Genomic DNA, 15,487 nt, shown 5'->3' on the forward strand with positions numbered 1-15,487 from the left:
TTTTTTTTTTTTTTTTTTTTTTTTTCTTGTTAGATGGAGATAAAACAAAAAGCCTATTAGGAAACCAAAAATACAACCCAAATACTATAGAAGACCCATTTGTGTAATTTTTATTTATTTAGTTTGTTTTGTATATTTACTATGTAATATTTTTTGGAATTATGATTTCAAACAATTTAATAAAACATAATATTTTTATTATTATAATTTATCCAAAAACCTAATAAATTGAAATTAAAATATCAATAAAATTATTAAATACACAAATACAGTATAATTCCACAAATACTGTACAAATACATAAATACAGTATAAATACATAAATATTGTATAAATACATAACTTACATATTAATAGCAAATAATAATTGCTATTGTCTATTTAAAGATTGCATACCAAAAAATGCTATGTTATCAAATATCTTAATAGCAGTTACAAAAACCGCTATATAAAGTGTCCGACCTATTATAACGGGAGCAGACATAGCGCTTTCTACACCGCTCTAGTATCATACAATAGCGTTTTTCCGATGCTAAGAAAACCCTTATTTCCTGTAGTGATCTACAACTGCTCTATCCTCCTAACATAAGAAGGAAAGTCTTTAACATCCGCAGCCCTCGGCTGCACCCCGCCACATGCGGTACAACTAGAGCCTGCACTGGTACCCTTCTCGGTATCCGCTCCAACAGCACGCCAACAGATCCGCCAAAAGATCATCTCGATCCTGGGCTACACTTGCTTCAACCCCACATCTGGGTTCCCAGCACCCCCGGCACACTCACCGGCTAACCCCCTCTGGTCCCTCCTGATAAGCTTGCGACCCTCTGATGTACTTCCTCGTAGAACTCTGGACCACACGCTTGCTGGCCTCGGGACCCGCCCGACCATGGCCAAGACCTCGTCCCCGTCCACGACCAACAACTCAAACACCTTTAACCACTGCACTTCCAAGAACAGAGGCTAACAAGCAAACCATTTCATAACACAAATAAACACAAAAAAAAAATCCAAACTCACCGTGGAATCACACTGTAGGCTCGACGAGGAAGTTCTAGGACTCCATGCCACACACAATTGACTAACTCACATAATCAATGAAAGCATGCAAATCCCAAACATCTACAGGACAAAGCATAGTGAACCCAAACCTAGAACCGTAAGGGCTCTGATACCAAACTGAAAGGCCCAAATTTTTTTTTTTGAAAAATAAATAATAATAAATTAAAATATAATAATAGTACATAAACTACAACTAGTGGTCTCATACCCATTAGCCACCTAACTACAATCACAATCAACAGCGGAATAACAAATACCAATATCCAATAATAATCCAATAATAAACCAATATTATAACATAAACAATATCCAAAAACCAAACAACAAGAATCATAGAACCAGCAACCTAGCAATGTTTCTAATGACCCAACTCTAGCAACCTAGCAATGCCAGACAACAACCAATCGAGTCCCTAGAACATCCTCCTCTTCATCGTCTTGATTCCAGGATCACACTTTGCCTTTACCTGCACCACAAACACAAATTGAGATGCATGATTATTTTTAAAAAACACTTAGTGAGACAATCCTCCCATCTACTGGGCTATACACACAAGCAACAGTAATTCCAATGTTCCAAACAATCAACAAACAAAGCATGCAAACTAGGAAAACAAACATCGACTCGCTTGAAGGGAGGTGTCGACCGACACCAGCCAAGTGTCGACCGACACTGGCTCAGTGGTGTTGACCGACACTACCCCATAGTGTCGATCGATGCTGCTTCACTGGTGTCGACCAACACCAAGTGGTGTCGATCAACACCAAGTGGTGTCGATCGACACTCCCTCTGCATCTGCGATCCAGACGAAAACGAGAGTTGAATCTCGTTCCCAAACTCCACCAAATCGTCTAATACTCGAGATCCAAGCCTTATACATCCGTAGGAACCTGTAGCAACCAATCCCAGCAAGAAAAACACACAAACACAGCAACAAACAAGCAAGAACAAGGAATCACAGGCTTAGATTAACCATGATCATGCACTCACCTCTCTGTAGGAAGATTCTGGCAAACAATGATGAATCTACACTACCAGAGAATTTCCCACACGTTCCTAGCCTTGAATCCTCACTCCCACAGCAAGATCTCACCCTCAAAGCTTTGAGATCTCACAAACTCTCTCTAGAACCTCAAGAACAAACTCTCTCTATGTTTTTCTCTAAAAGCGGCGAGACCAACACAAAAAACACAACCCTAGGTCGTTTTCTGCCTTTTACAACTCAGTTCAATGGTTTCCTTAAACCAAACCGGCCAAAATCGACGATTTAAACAATCCGATCGAACCAGAAAAACAATGGTGTTGACCGACACCACCCTTAGTGTCGATCGACACCCACCCCCAAAGCGCAGAGTTTTGGTTCACGGGTGTTACACTTTTGTTGCCAGAAACTACACTTGCTCAACTTGGCATACTACTTATGCTCCCACAGTTTCTCTAGAACTGTTCTCAGATGCATTGCATGCTCCTCCAAACTCTTAGAGTAAATCAGGATGTCGTTGATGAAAATGATGGCAGCCACATCCAAAAACTCAAGAAAAATGTTGTTTATCAATCTCATAAACGCTGTTGGCGCGTTTGTCAACCCAAAAGGCATCACCATGAACTCATAATGTCCATACCTCATCCTGAATGCAGTCTTCCTCACATCTGCCTCATCTATCAGAATCTGATGATAACCCGATGCCAGATCAATCTTGGAGAACCAAGTAGCACCTCTCAACTGATCCAACAACTCATCGATCCTGGGAAATGGGTACTTGTTCTTGACAATGACCCGGTCGGACCCCGATAATCAATGCACAAACGAAAACTCTCGTCCTTCTNTCGACACTCCCTCTGCATCTGCGATCCAGACGAAAACGAGAGTTGAATCTCGTTCCCAAACTCCACCAAATCGTCTAATACTCGAGATCCAAGCCTTATACATCCGTAGGAACCTGTAGCAACCAATCCCAGCAAGAAAAACACACAAACACAGCAACAAACAAGCAAGAACAAGGAATCACAGGCTTAGATTAACCATGATCATGCACTCACCTCTCTGTAGGAAGATTCTGGCAAACAATGATGAATCTACACTACCAGAGAATTTCCCACACGTTCCTAGCCTTGAATCCTCACTCCCACAGCAAGATCTCACCCTCAAAGCTTTGAGATCTCACAAACTCTCTCTAGAACCTCAAGAACAAACTCTCTCTATGTTTTTCTCTAAAAGCGGCGAGACCAACACAAAAAACACAACCCTAGGTCGTTTTCTGCCTTTTACAACTCAGTTCAATGGTTTCCTTAAACCAAACCGGCCAAAATCGACGATTTAAACAATCCGATCGAACCAGAAAAACAATGGTGTTGACCGACACCACCCTTAGTGTCGATCGACACCCACCCCCAAAGCGCAGAGTTTTGGTTCACGGGTGTTACACTTTTGTTGCCAGAAACTACACTTGCTCAACTTGGCATACTACTTATGCTCCCACAGTTTCTCTAGAACTGTTCTCAGATGCATTGCATGCTCCTCCAAACTCTTAGAGTAAATCAGGATGTCGTTGATGAAAATGATGGCAGCCACATCCAAAAACTCAAGAAAAATGTTGTTTATCAATCTCATAAACGCTGTTGGCGCGTTTGTCAACCCAAAAGGCATCACCATGAACTCATAATGTCCATACCTCATCCTGAATGCAGTCTTCCTCACATCTGCCTCATCTATCAGAATCTGATGATAACCCGATGCCAGATCAATCTTGGAGAACCAAGTAGCACCTCTCAACTGATCCAACAACTCATCGATCCTGGGAAATGGGTACTTGTTCTTGACAATGACCCGGTCGGACCCCGATAATCAATGCACAAACGAAAACTCTCGTCCTTCTTCTAAACAAACAATACCGGTGCTTCCCACGGTGACACACTAGGACAGATGAATCATTTCCCAAAAGATCTTCCAGCTGCTTCTTAAGCTTTGCCATCTCTGTTAGAGCCATCCTGTAAGGCGCCTTGGATAACAGCATCGTCCCCGGTTCCAGCTCAATCGTAAAAGTGTCAGACTGAGAAGGTGGTAACCCCTGCAACGACTTTCACACATCCTCAAACTCCTCAACAACCTGAATACTGCTAAGCTGCCCCACTAACTCCAATATCAATATAGTAACCATGTTAGCCTCACGTCCCTTCTCGATCATCTTCCAAGCCTGCCTGGACAAAATCACGAGACTCCCCGAAGTCGGTCTCACTCCCTCGAATCCCAACTTTCCTTCTAGACTCTCAAACTCCACTCTACCCCGATGATAATCAAGGTGAACCATATGACAATGTAACCAATCCATACCTAGGATGACAACAAACAACTCCACTGGGCTGATAAGCAAATCCGCCGGCCACGAATTTCATGACTATCAACTCCTCTTGTCCATCCAAGGACTTTCAGAAACTTGCCTCCCACAACTCTAACAGCTCCCGCTTGCTCCCCGGGATCCCCTCTAATATTAGTGTTTTCTCCGTATTCCGGAGTAATGAAGCTATGGGTTTCTCCATAATCAAACACAACGTGGGAGCTAAACCTGCCCACCAACAAAGTTCCTACACAAACCTCATGTGCTGAGAACCTAACACTTAATCAAAGATAAAACATAAAATCTAAACCTACTGAAATTTACAAAGTCTGGGTACCAGAAATTATACCTTTGATCCCCCTGGCACTGGTTCCACCACTCTTTATCGTTGTGTACACCCGCGGAATCTGCTCATGCCATATCACCTGCTGCACTTCTGGCTGCACTCCAAGCTGCACCGCCGCTACCGCCATCTGCTGTAACTTGGGACAATTGGGCTTGATATGCCCAGTGATGTGAACGCCGGACGGCCTAAAGGCTCGGACGGAGTTATAAGTTGTTGGACGGACGGAAAGGCGAGTACTTTACTCAAACAAAGGGAGGTGGAATGAGAGACGAGATTTGAGGGCAAACGGACGAGTAGAATGTGGATTCGACCGAGCAGCTGCGTGATAGCGGTTGTTCGGATGGATGGACATGGTAGCAGATGGAAAGATCGGTGGGAATAGAAGGCGGCTAGCGAACCAAGTAAGAAACTCGACCTTGGTTCTCTAGAGATAGATGGAATCGAAGTGGAACACAACTAACGATCTGGGTTGGACGTCATGCGGTGATGGTGGTATGGATTGAACCGGTGGAGTACACGAGCGGTGGTGAGCGTCGTATGCCAACTAAAAGAAGAGCGATGCCGGATCGATCCTTCTAGGGTTTCTTTCAAGCCTAGTTCCGGACTATGTTGCGAGAAAGAGAGTTGAGACCAGAAGCAAAGATTCACTCTTTGGAAAATTTTGATTTCATTCAAGTCTAAAGAGTATAAGCTAGTGGCGTAGGGAGCTTAAATAGTGTAAGGGTTTAGAGGGGACTATGGACACGCGGACTCACTATGGTCCGCACACGTTTGCCCTTGAGGCATCTCCACAAACGGTGAACATGTCGCCCTCTATGTGGTTTAAACAAGGCCACACACGTCACACTATTCAAACTTTCACAAGGGAAGACTCTAGATAAGTTCAAAACGCAAACTTTAAAGGAAAAAGATAGAAAAAAAAGGCTGCGACCTTAGGCCAAGTGCAGATTGCTACGTCACCCATGTTAAACGCGACGTTGCATGCGTCCTTAGGTTAAACGCGGTGTTGTGCGGTAGGACTCGTCGCCTCATTAAAACCTTCTCCAGTAAACCTCATGGGAAAAACTCAAATTAAGGAAAAAGTGTACGAGTCATGATCCTACCATCTTTGGCGCCCTCATCCTTGGGTAAGGACGAAGGCCGTACGGACGGTCTCACTGATGGTTGCCTTGGCCGAGTCGATATCCTGGTCTTCTTGGACGAAGGCTTGGACGAAGTGGTTGATCTTGTGTCTTGAAGTCCTGGATGAGCTCTTGGTCCGAGTGGTTGCGCCGGAAATTATCCTAGGCATGCTGGCTCCGAGTTTTCCCGCGGGTGATACAAGTGTTACGCTGGTGTCCTGGTCTGGTGCGAGTGTTCCTGGCCGCATGTCCAGTCTGGTGCTCACATCACCCAGGGTTCCTACAGTGATAGCAAACACAAATCGCTGTATGAGCTGCCGGCGTGGCACTCCTGACGGGACAGCTAGCCACCTTGTGATCCATGCTACCGCACCCATAGCACCATGCACCACTCGGCCTATGCATAGCCCCCCACTTCCTCTTGGTTCCTTGCGTAGGCTTGCCACCCATGCCAGAACCTCTAGTATGTTGAGCCATCCTAGACTGGACCGTTAGACTAACCGTCACAGAATGTGCCCATATGTCCTCCTCAATCTCTGTCGCAATCTCACCAAGCTTTGCACCCTAAAATCATTTTGAATGGACGTCATAAACCTCCTGATCATAGCCTCCTTGGACTCCATCGCCTAACTCCCATACATCAGAAGTCGACTGAACTCCACATCCAGCTCCCACACAAATCGAGTCCCATGAGATAACTGTAGTAACTGTACCTCTAACCAGTCTAATGCCTCATGGGGAAAGTCCTTGCGGTTGAGCTCCTCCACGAAGTCAGCCCAAGTCATCTTCCTCTGCACCCTCCGGCAGCCACTGATCTCCACCACATGTGAGCATCACAAATCAGGTTGTGGACCTCTATGTCCACCCTAAACTCCTGAGGAGATCTGAGATACTGGAAGTTACGTTCCACTCTCACACTCCACGCATCTGCAATGGTAGGGTCAAAACCACCCGAAAACTATTGTGTACCGATTTTTCCCATATCACTCAGCATGGTCACATACAGAGAATGAGCTCCTACACCCGCAGCCACTGGCTACTGCACCTCTTCCGCCACTGGTGGTACTACCTGAGTCTGAGCTGGTACAACTCTCGGTAACCTCCTCCAGGAGCTCCACCTCTTGGGACTCCCACACCCGGAACCCTAACAAGCCAATGAATTGACCATATAACACATAAACACGAAAATAAGAGAAATCTCAAGCTTAGATTAGCCATGTTCATGCACTCACCTTTGCCAAAGAAGATTCTGACTCTAAAACGACGGATCTACAATCCTAGCAAGCTCCTACAACTATCCCAGCTGCAGATCTCCACAGGAACAGCCACAAAACCTCCAAAACCTCCAGAAACCGACCAAACTCGGCCAAAGACAACAAAATAACCTTTTATACTCGACTCAAGGGTTTTCCTAACCCCAAAACGCAGCCAAACAAGCGTTTAACTTAAGTCGTCATGCGACAAACCGGGATTCCGGTTCGCGGATGTTACACATTAAAATTACTATTTTATATATTTATTTATTGCATATTTATTACATATAATTAATAACAGTGAAAAAAACGAATTAAGTAAAATTAATTAAACTTTAAAATAGTAAATACAATAATATAATTTTGTTTAAGTAAATAATAGAAATAATTAGTATTTAAAAATTAATGAAGTAAAATAAATGAACATTTTAAAAATGTAAAAATAATACTGTGAATGTTTTTAGTAATAGTGTTATTATTTAAATTTTAACCAAAAATGATCATATTCCAAAATTAAGAATGGGTTAATGAGTTTTATAATAGAAGTAAGATTTTAATGCATGGTGGAGTAAAAAACAGTTTATGTAATTATATTTACAAAATTCTAAACATATAAATAAAAATTGAAGTGAAACATTAGTGTCAAGAAATATATACTGCAAAGATTTATTATGAAATTTCACTTATAAAAAAATAAAAGATTAATTACTCAACCCAACTTAAAAGTTTTGATCTAAAACGAAGACATTGTACGGGTTATATTTTTTTGGAAAAACTATGAAAAAGTATCTTGAAAAATTAATCCATCTAAAAAAACAAAATCAATGGCACAACATATAGAAAAAATGATATGTAAGCTGTTACAAAAAAATTGACATGTGTTCTGTATAGCATGTATTAGAATGCATATTATCAACTGGAGCTACAGTTCTATAACATGATAAAAATAAAATATAAAGCAAGCCTCAGATTTCATCAATTTTATCAAATGCTTTTAACAAAAAATCTTGGTAAAAACAATATATTAAAGTACACCATGCTTTTTGAAAAGACGAAGCTGAGGTTGCATCACAAAAATTAACATATGAAAATAACATATGAGAGTTTTAGACAAATATATAATTTGGATTAGTGAATGAATATTCATTGTCAGGTTTAATCGGTTCACCATTTAAGCATTATTGACTTTTTTGGAAATTCTATATGGCAGGTGGCACACTTGGACAATTCTATTTTAGCAACATAGCACTAAAAATGCTCATGAAACTTTGTATATTTACATTTAATGTCGGATAGTGATATGTTTAAACTATATGTTTAAAAAATTTAAACTAAAATTCTGCGCAAAGAGATACACAAATAAATATTATTTTCAACAATATATATGTTTTATATCAGTACATGCGCGGGTAAAAATTTATATATATTTATACTCAAAAGTTTAAATTAAAATTTAAATTCCAAATTATTGAATTAAAATTAATATAACATATATTAAAATTTATAAAAATTTATATATATATTTACACTCAAAAGTTTAAATTAAAATTCCGCACATGCGCGGGTAAAAATTATTGTATTTTATTAAAATAAAACAGAACATGTGATGTGATTGAATTGCATTTTGTAAATTTAACTTGGTGATCTGATGGTCATATATGTCTTTATTGTTTTAGGGGCAATTATAAACACAGTGGCATTCTTTTATCGGTGCCTCGTTGCGTGATCTTCCCATTTGATCGGCCTTTGGCTTGCAGGTACCGATCCCATTGGGGTATTTACTCTTACAAACAAGGGCACACCCTTTAATGATACATGTACTTACATCTGCAAAAGATATTCCTCTTCCTCTCTTTTCGTGATTGTATTCATTTGGAAGGACTTCAAAACACAAATTCTTACCCATTGTTTCCTTTACCATCACGCCTATTATTATTTAAGACATAAAAATCAATTTATATTTTTTTAAACAAAACATATATATGTATCTTTTGTTGACAAAAATATATATATATATATATATGTATTAAATTGTCTACTAAATTTTCTTATATTAATAAAAGACACATATATACACTTATACAGTTGATTTTTTTGCGAATAATTTATCATTGTAACTATAATAACAATAATCATATAGTTTCTATAACTATGATATAAATGTATATAAAAGATAAAAATAAATCTTTATAAAATAATATAAACCGTGTATCGTTTTCATGCTTCTTTTTTTTTTGTTATATATCTAAAATATGTTTAATTAGTTTCTAACAAATTTAAACGGTTGTCAATATAACATATTCAAACGGTTGTAAATGTAGAAATACACACCTATAGCAAGGATGGTGAAGATAGTTAAAATGGTCACCGAGATTTCATTGGGTCTCTTCATCTTTGCTATCATAAATATATGATCTTGTTTAAAAGTGAACAAAATTTACAAGTATTTATAACAAAAGTTACATGCATGTGTCTAATTTTAGGACATCGTAAGTCTTATACCACCCTAAAATTTTTTGATAAAGACATGGTTGTCCATTGATTCTATATTTTTGCTAATTTAGACTTACAATGGTTCTCCATTGATTCTATCTTTTTGCTAATATCTTTTTTTCTATCTATATTTAGTACACTGTAATACACCTCCCTAAAAGTTTGTCATAAAGACATGTTTCTCCACTGATTCTAACTTTTTTGCTTGTCTAACTAAGTATGTGAAAAGTTTTAGAATCACACAATTATTTCTGTTAACCATACCATTAAACTAAAGTATAAATCTTTCATATCGGCCGGGACTAAATCAAGAAATAAAGAATTACAGAAAAACAAAAATCAGCAGATTTAAAACGAGCTACTAGAGTTTGTTTAAATAGTGTGAAACGAATTGACATAGCAGGTGATTGCATTGTCTCACATGAAGTGGTGTTTCAAGAATCTGAATGTCCCTTTGTTTCTATTGGTGAGGAGCAATCCCGTCTACTTTCTTTTATAATGCCGGTAGGTGCTTATTATGATGATAATATTTTTGGCAAATGCATAACCCGTTCTTTCTCAGACGCTAGACGTAACGGAGAATCCTAAATCCTAATAAGTGGGTATTGATGTTAATTGATTGAGTAATTACCCAATACACGTGAGGTAGTATATGTTTTATTTTAAAAAATATAAATTGATATTTTATTTTTTAAATAATAATAGGTGTGATGGTAAAGAAAACAGTCGGTCAGAAATCGTGTTTGTAAGTTCTTCCAAATGAAAGTTTGGATGGTAAACTATTTACAGCAACATGTTATATTAAAATTTATGTCTCTCGATGTAAGAGTAAAAGACACCAATGGGATCGGTACTTGCAAGGCAATAGCCTATCAAAAGATAGAACCACGCAGGCCCCCGCAAGAAGAATGCCACTGCGTTTAGAATTGCCCATAAAACAATGAGAGATATCAGACCATCCCTTCAGCAAGTTAAATTTACGAAATGCAAGTCAATCATGTACTAATTATATTTATAATAGTTATAAATAAGTTAACCATAATGTAACATCCCCGTTTTTAATTGGTAATTGGACTGGTTTATTTTCTTTTTAGCCCATTAAGGCCCAATAACTTGCAAACGACGAGGGTTTATGTTTGACATGTATGTGTGCGTATGATCGTATCGCCGTCTTCGTTGAACGAGAGGAGAGTTTGTGAACCCTAAGAGCAGACGAGCATTTCGAGACTTGAGTCTCTTGTTGTTGATGTTTATGCCATTCGTTCGAAGCAAAAGAGATGGTGACGTTGTTGTGGTTGTTTGTGTGGTGAGTATCGTGGAGGAGAAGCGTACCGTACAGACTGTGGTTCTCGCTGGTCACCGTTGATCACCACCAGTTGGTAAGTTGCCACCGTGTTTCATCGGATATGTCAGCCGCTGTCACCGGAGTAGTCGCAGCCATCGTCGAGACCGTTAAGGGTAAGGAAACCCTAGATTTATTTTGTAACTTGCGGGATAAGATTCTGATATTATCTTGATGGATTGTTGCTTTGTTGTTGTTTAATTGTTGAGTCATGAGGACGTAACCACCGTGGGCTGAACGGTCTTGTGGAGCCACCGAGCAGGTCCGCCGAGAAAGGTAACGGTGAAGCCGTAGTCTCGTGTTTGTGTCGTGTTGTTTTGTTGATTAGTGAACCGACACTTAATTATTATGAACGAACGAATTGGTTTGTGGTGTTTGTGGTCACGGGTATTAAACGGTGGTGTCGATTGTTAGTGTTTTAAACTCAGTCTATGGTTGTGGCCTTGTGGGGAGTTGGGGTTATTGAACCGGAAGAAAAACGTGGTCACATGAACTGATTTGCGGTCTTGGGTATTATTACGTCCTTGCATGCATGGTGTAAATAAATTATTAGAATTGGTTTAGTTAACTATTAAATCATTCTAAATAATTTGATTGGTGGAATACCAAATCAGATAACCGAGATTTGGAGTTACTGTTTCAATGAATTAAATCATGGATATGATTTTGTATATTATTTGGACATATTATTTGACCGATAACTCTAAACCGTTGCAGAAGGGGATTGTTGTTAAAGCGGAATTTATTGCTGCAAGTGCTAAACCAAGATTGATTTGTGTGGCTAAGGTGAGGACTAGTTGGTGTCTTCTACATATTCAGATGTGTTTGGATAGTTGCTTAGTTTAGGGTTAAGCTGAGTATACCTACGAGTTGCATATATTATAAGTAACCGTATTTGTTTATTGAGTGTATTGATATATATAAGTATATATATATATATATATATATTTTTATAAAGTATAACAAAGAGAATTAGTATCTTAGAATTAGATATTGAACTAAAATGGATATTTTATGCATGTTGATTGATGATGGTGTGATTGCGTGAAATGCATGTTTTGTTGTGGTGAAATAAGTGCTTGTGTGTGAGGAGATAGGTGCCAAGGGCACGTAGATGCGGTAAGCCGCAGAGAGTCATGCAAGGAGAGATCCTTGTAGTTGTGTGGTGGTCTACGGGCGCGGAATGCGGGTAGATCAGGATTGGCTGACGAGCCAATGCGTGGTTGTGCGTGGAAGAAGTGCGAGAAGCACGAGAAATCCGGATACGCAAGTGAAAATGTGCAGGAAGAAGTGCGAAAGCATGAGGAATCCGGTAATGCACAACGTGCAGGAAGAAGTGTGAAAGCATGAGGAATCCGGTAATGCACGGGTTGACGTGTTTGACACGTGGTATCATGGGACGTACGTAGTTCCATTTGTGTGATATGTGCGTATGTTTGTGTGTCATAGGATTTAGGACACAATGATTGCTCCTTGTATTAGGTTTAGACTTTGGGATTGTCTAAGCGTATTTGGGTGTGAAGACTTCAGGAGTCCTAAGGCTTTCCCTCACTGAGTAATTATCAATTACTCACCCCTCTCTTTTTGCAGGTTGGTTAAGTCAAGAGTTCGTTTTGCGTTGTTCGCTGGTGATTTGCATTTAAAAAGTGTTTCGGGTCGGGCCAGGAAATCAACCCGTTGACCAGCTCCGGGTACCGAGTTCGGGTATTACACATAACATAGTCACTTTGGGCAAGTTTTGTAAGTGTGTCAATCACACGAATCCAAATTCGCATATTGTATTCTTCTAGACAAGACTAGGGGATAATCTTGTTATATGGACTACAAGAAAATAATGATATTGTAATATCAAAAACTGTTGTTGCATGCCAATATATCGTTGCAAATATAGAACTGCAACGAAGATGTAGCCAATTTTATATAGTTATCAATTGAATGTTACAAATTAAAATTTGTCGCATAGACGTCAAAAAGTTTACAATGAATCAATTTGTCGCATACATGTCGTACTAGTGCAACATTTTTTTTGCAGCAGATTTGTCGTATAATTACAACCTGCTTGCAACATTAAATTTTTGTAAATCATTGCTACATAAAGCTATATTTCTATTGCAAAATGCATTTTTTTTTTGCAAACCAAAATACATATATAACAAACGTTTTTTACAGTGTCATGCATAATATTTTTAAAGTGATTTGAAGTCTCTGAAAACGTCTACAAAGATGTGCATGACTGTGTAAGGTGTACAATGTTTTTACTGGATTTATAGAAACCGACTTAAGGCAACTTAAGGTTAGGTTTTGGGGGTATAGGCGGCGCAGACGCCTGTACGGTGTAATTGATTCTAGAATATTCACAAGATCTTTTGTTTTTTATTGTATCGGAGTTTTTAAGGCATATATAAAGAGACTAGAGGGTTTTAAGGTTGTTCATCAGATTAACAATATAAACCCTAAACAAAGGGTGTTCGCCTCAGGAACACTCTGTTTTTCTTTTCAAAGCTTTCTTAATTATTTCTGTTTATGTTCATCGAATTCACAACAACTAGTATTAGAGCGCCAGGTTCAATAACGAGTTCCGTGAAATTGAGGTTCCACGTTTCAATGAAACAGGAAATTTCTGTCTCTGGCAGACCCGTGTGAAGGACATGCTGAATCAGCAAGGGATGAAGAACGCTTTGTTAGACACAAAGCCAAAAGCGATCTTGCAGGATGACTGGGATGAGATGAGGGAGAAGGCAAGTTCAATGATACGAACATGTCTTGGAGATGAAGTCGTGCATCAAGTTCTAGAGCTCAGATCTTCAAAAGAGATCTGGGATAAGCTAGAAAAGATGTACATGTCGAAATCCCCATTGATAGACTCCTGGTGAGGAATCTGCTTCCCAAGAACACACTCGCAAGGTTTTGAAGATGAACGGACGGATTGATGATGATCGAAGGGTCGAAGATGCAATGGATCAACGAAATGGAAGGTGAAAGGGGTTGATTATGCAGCGGATTGAAAGAGATGGAATCGTGAAATGATGCAGCGGATAGAAAGGGGGATTGAAGTGAACTTCCAAGAGAGATGAAAATCTCTTAGACTTCAGGCTCGAGTTCAACTTAGATATGACTCACTAAGAAGAAAACAAGTTGAGAAGATATTACACACTTCTCAGATCAAACAAGTAAAAGAAAGGTTTTTGATTAAAATGTTTGATGAAAAACAAAGAAGAGATACAAGGTCTTTAAATAGGAGAAGGGGAACGAAGGAGAAGGATCTAGAAGAGAAGAGGTGGAGCTCATGCAAGAGTCCACACTCATGCAAGCTCATGCACAAAGTCTTGGAAATTACAAAGCAATAAATGCAAAGTTTGAATGAGAAAGAGATAGAAAATGGGCCAAGGCCTTTGTGGGGAACCTTGGACCACGAATTGGGCTGGCAAAGGGGCTTGAAAATGTTACTTAGGCCTCATTAAAAACCTTGTCAAGAAAACCCAATGGGACAAAACTTGACAAAGGGAAAAAGAGCACCAAAGCAACACTTTACCCTTTACCGAGCACCTTGAGCTGTGAGCAACGTCATAGTGGTTTGGGCCATGTCTTCTTGGTTCTTGTCCAGCTACTTGAGTAGTCCAGTGATGGCTTGGTTGAATCTCTTGGACCGTGACCTTGTTATAGGACCCGCCGGGACGATCAATGCTTCCTCCGCTGCTTCCGCTGGTACAAGCTGCTCTTCCGGTGCTTCCTCTGGTTCAAGCTGCTCCTCATGTCCATGTTCTTTGGTTGAGATGGCCATGGTTTGATCATCAGGTTCGTGCTGTTTGATTGAGCTGGTCATGGTTTCATCATTCTCTCCCACTTGAAAAGGATTTGACCTCAAATCTGAATTGTCTGCAAAATATGGAAGAAGATCAGTAACATTGAAACTGCCATTCACTTTGCTCTTACCTTGGAGGTTGAGTTGGTAAGCATTGTTGTTGATCCTTTTGAGAACTTTGAATGGTCCATCAATTCTTGGCATTAGTTTGGATTCCTTTTCAGCTGGAAATTGTTTACTCCTCAAGTGTACCATTAGTTGTTCTCCAACCTCAAAGATCATCCTAAAATAACCATCGGATTTATGATCATGCTTCAAAACATCTCCAATTCCGGTCCTTGCAAAGATTTTGGACGAAAGAATTGCTAAATCTGGAGGCTCCTCTTTTGTACCTGCAAAGTTGTCAATACCTTTGGCAAAGATCAAGTGCGTTATTATAGTCATGATACAAATCTCAGCTTGGTACAAATAATTATCCTTGTAATTTTCTAAATTTTCTTTGAATAAACCTGACCTTTTCCCAAGATTTTCTGAATGTAAAATACTGATAATCAAAGTTCTAGAATCATGAGAAACAAATTGGGTTAAGGAATTACTTAGCTGAATAGTGCCTTGGGTATAATTGATGCTCATCATGGTTAAAGGAAGTGGATCTGGGGGTTCTTCTTGGATCAGTTTGAAGCTGCTGACATCTTGGTCCTCATCTTGATCCAAATCAGGTGGCTTAAATCGTTTG

The sequence above is a fragment of the Camelina sativa genome, chromosome 17 (assembly GCF_000633955.1).
Source record: "Camelina sativa cultivar DH55 chromosome 17, Cs, whole genome shotgun sequence".
NCBI lineage: Eukaryota > Viridiplantae > Streptophyta > Magnoliopsida > Brassicales > Brassicaceae > Camelina > Camelina sativa.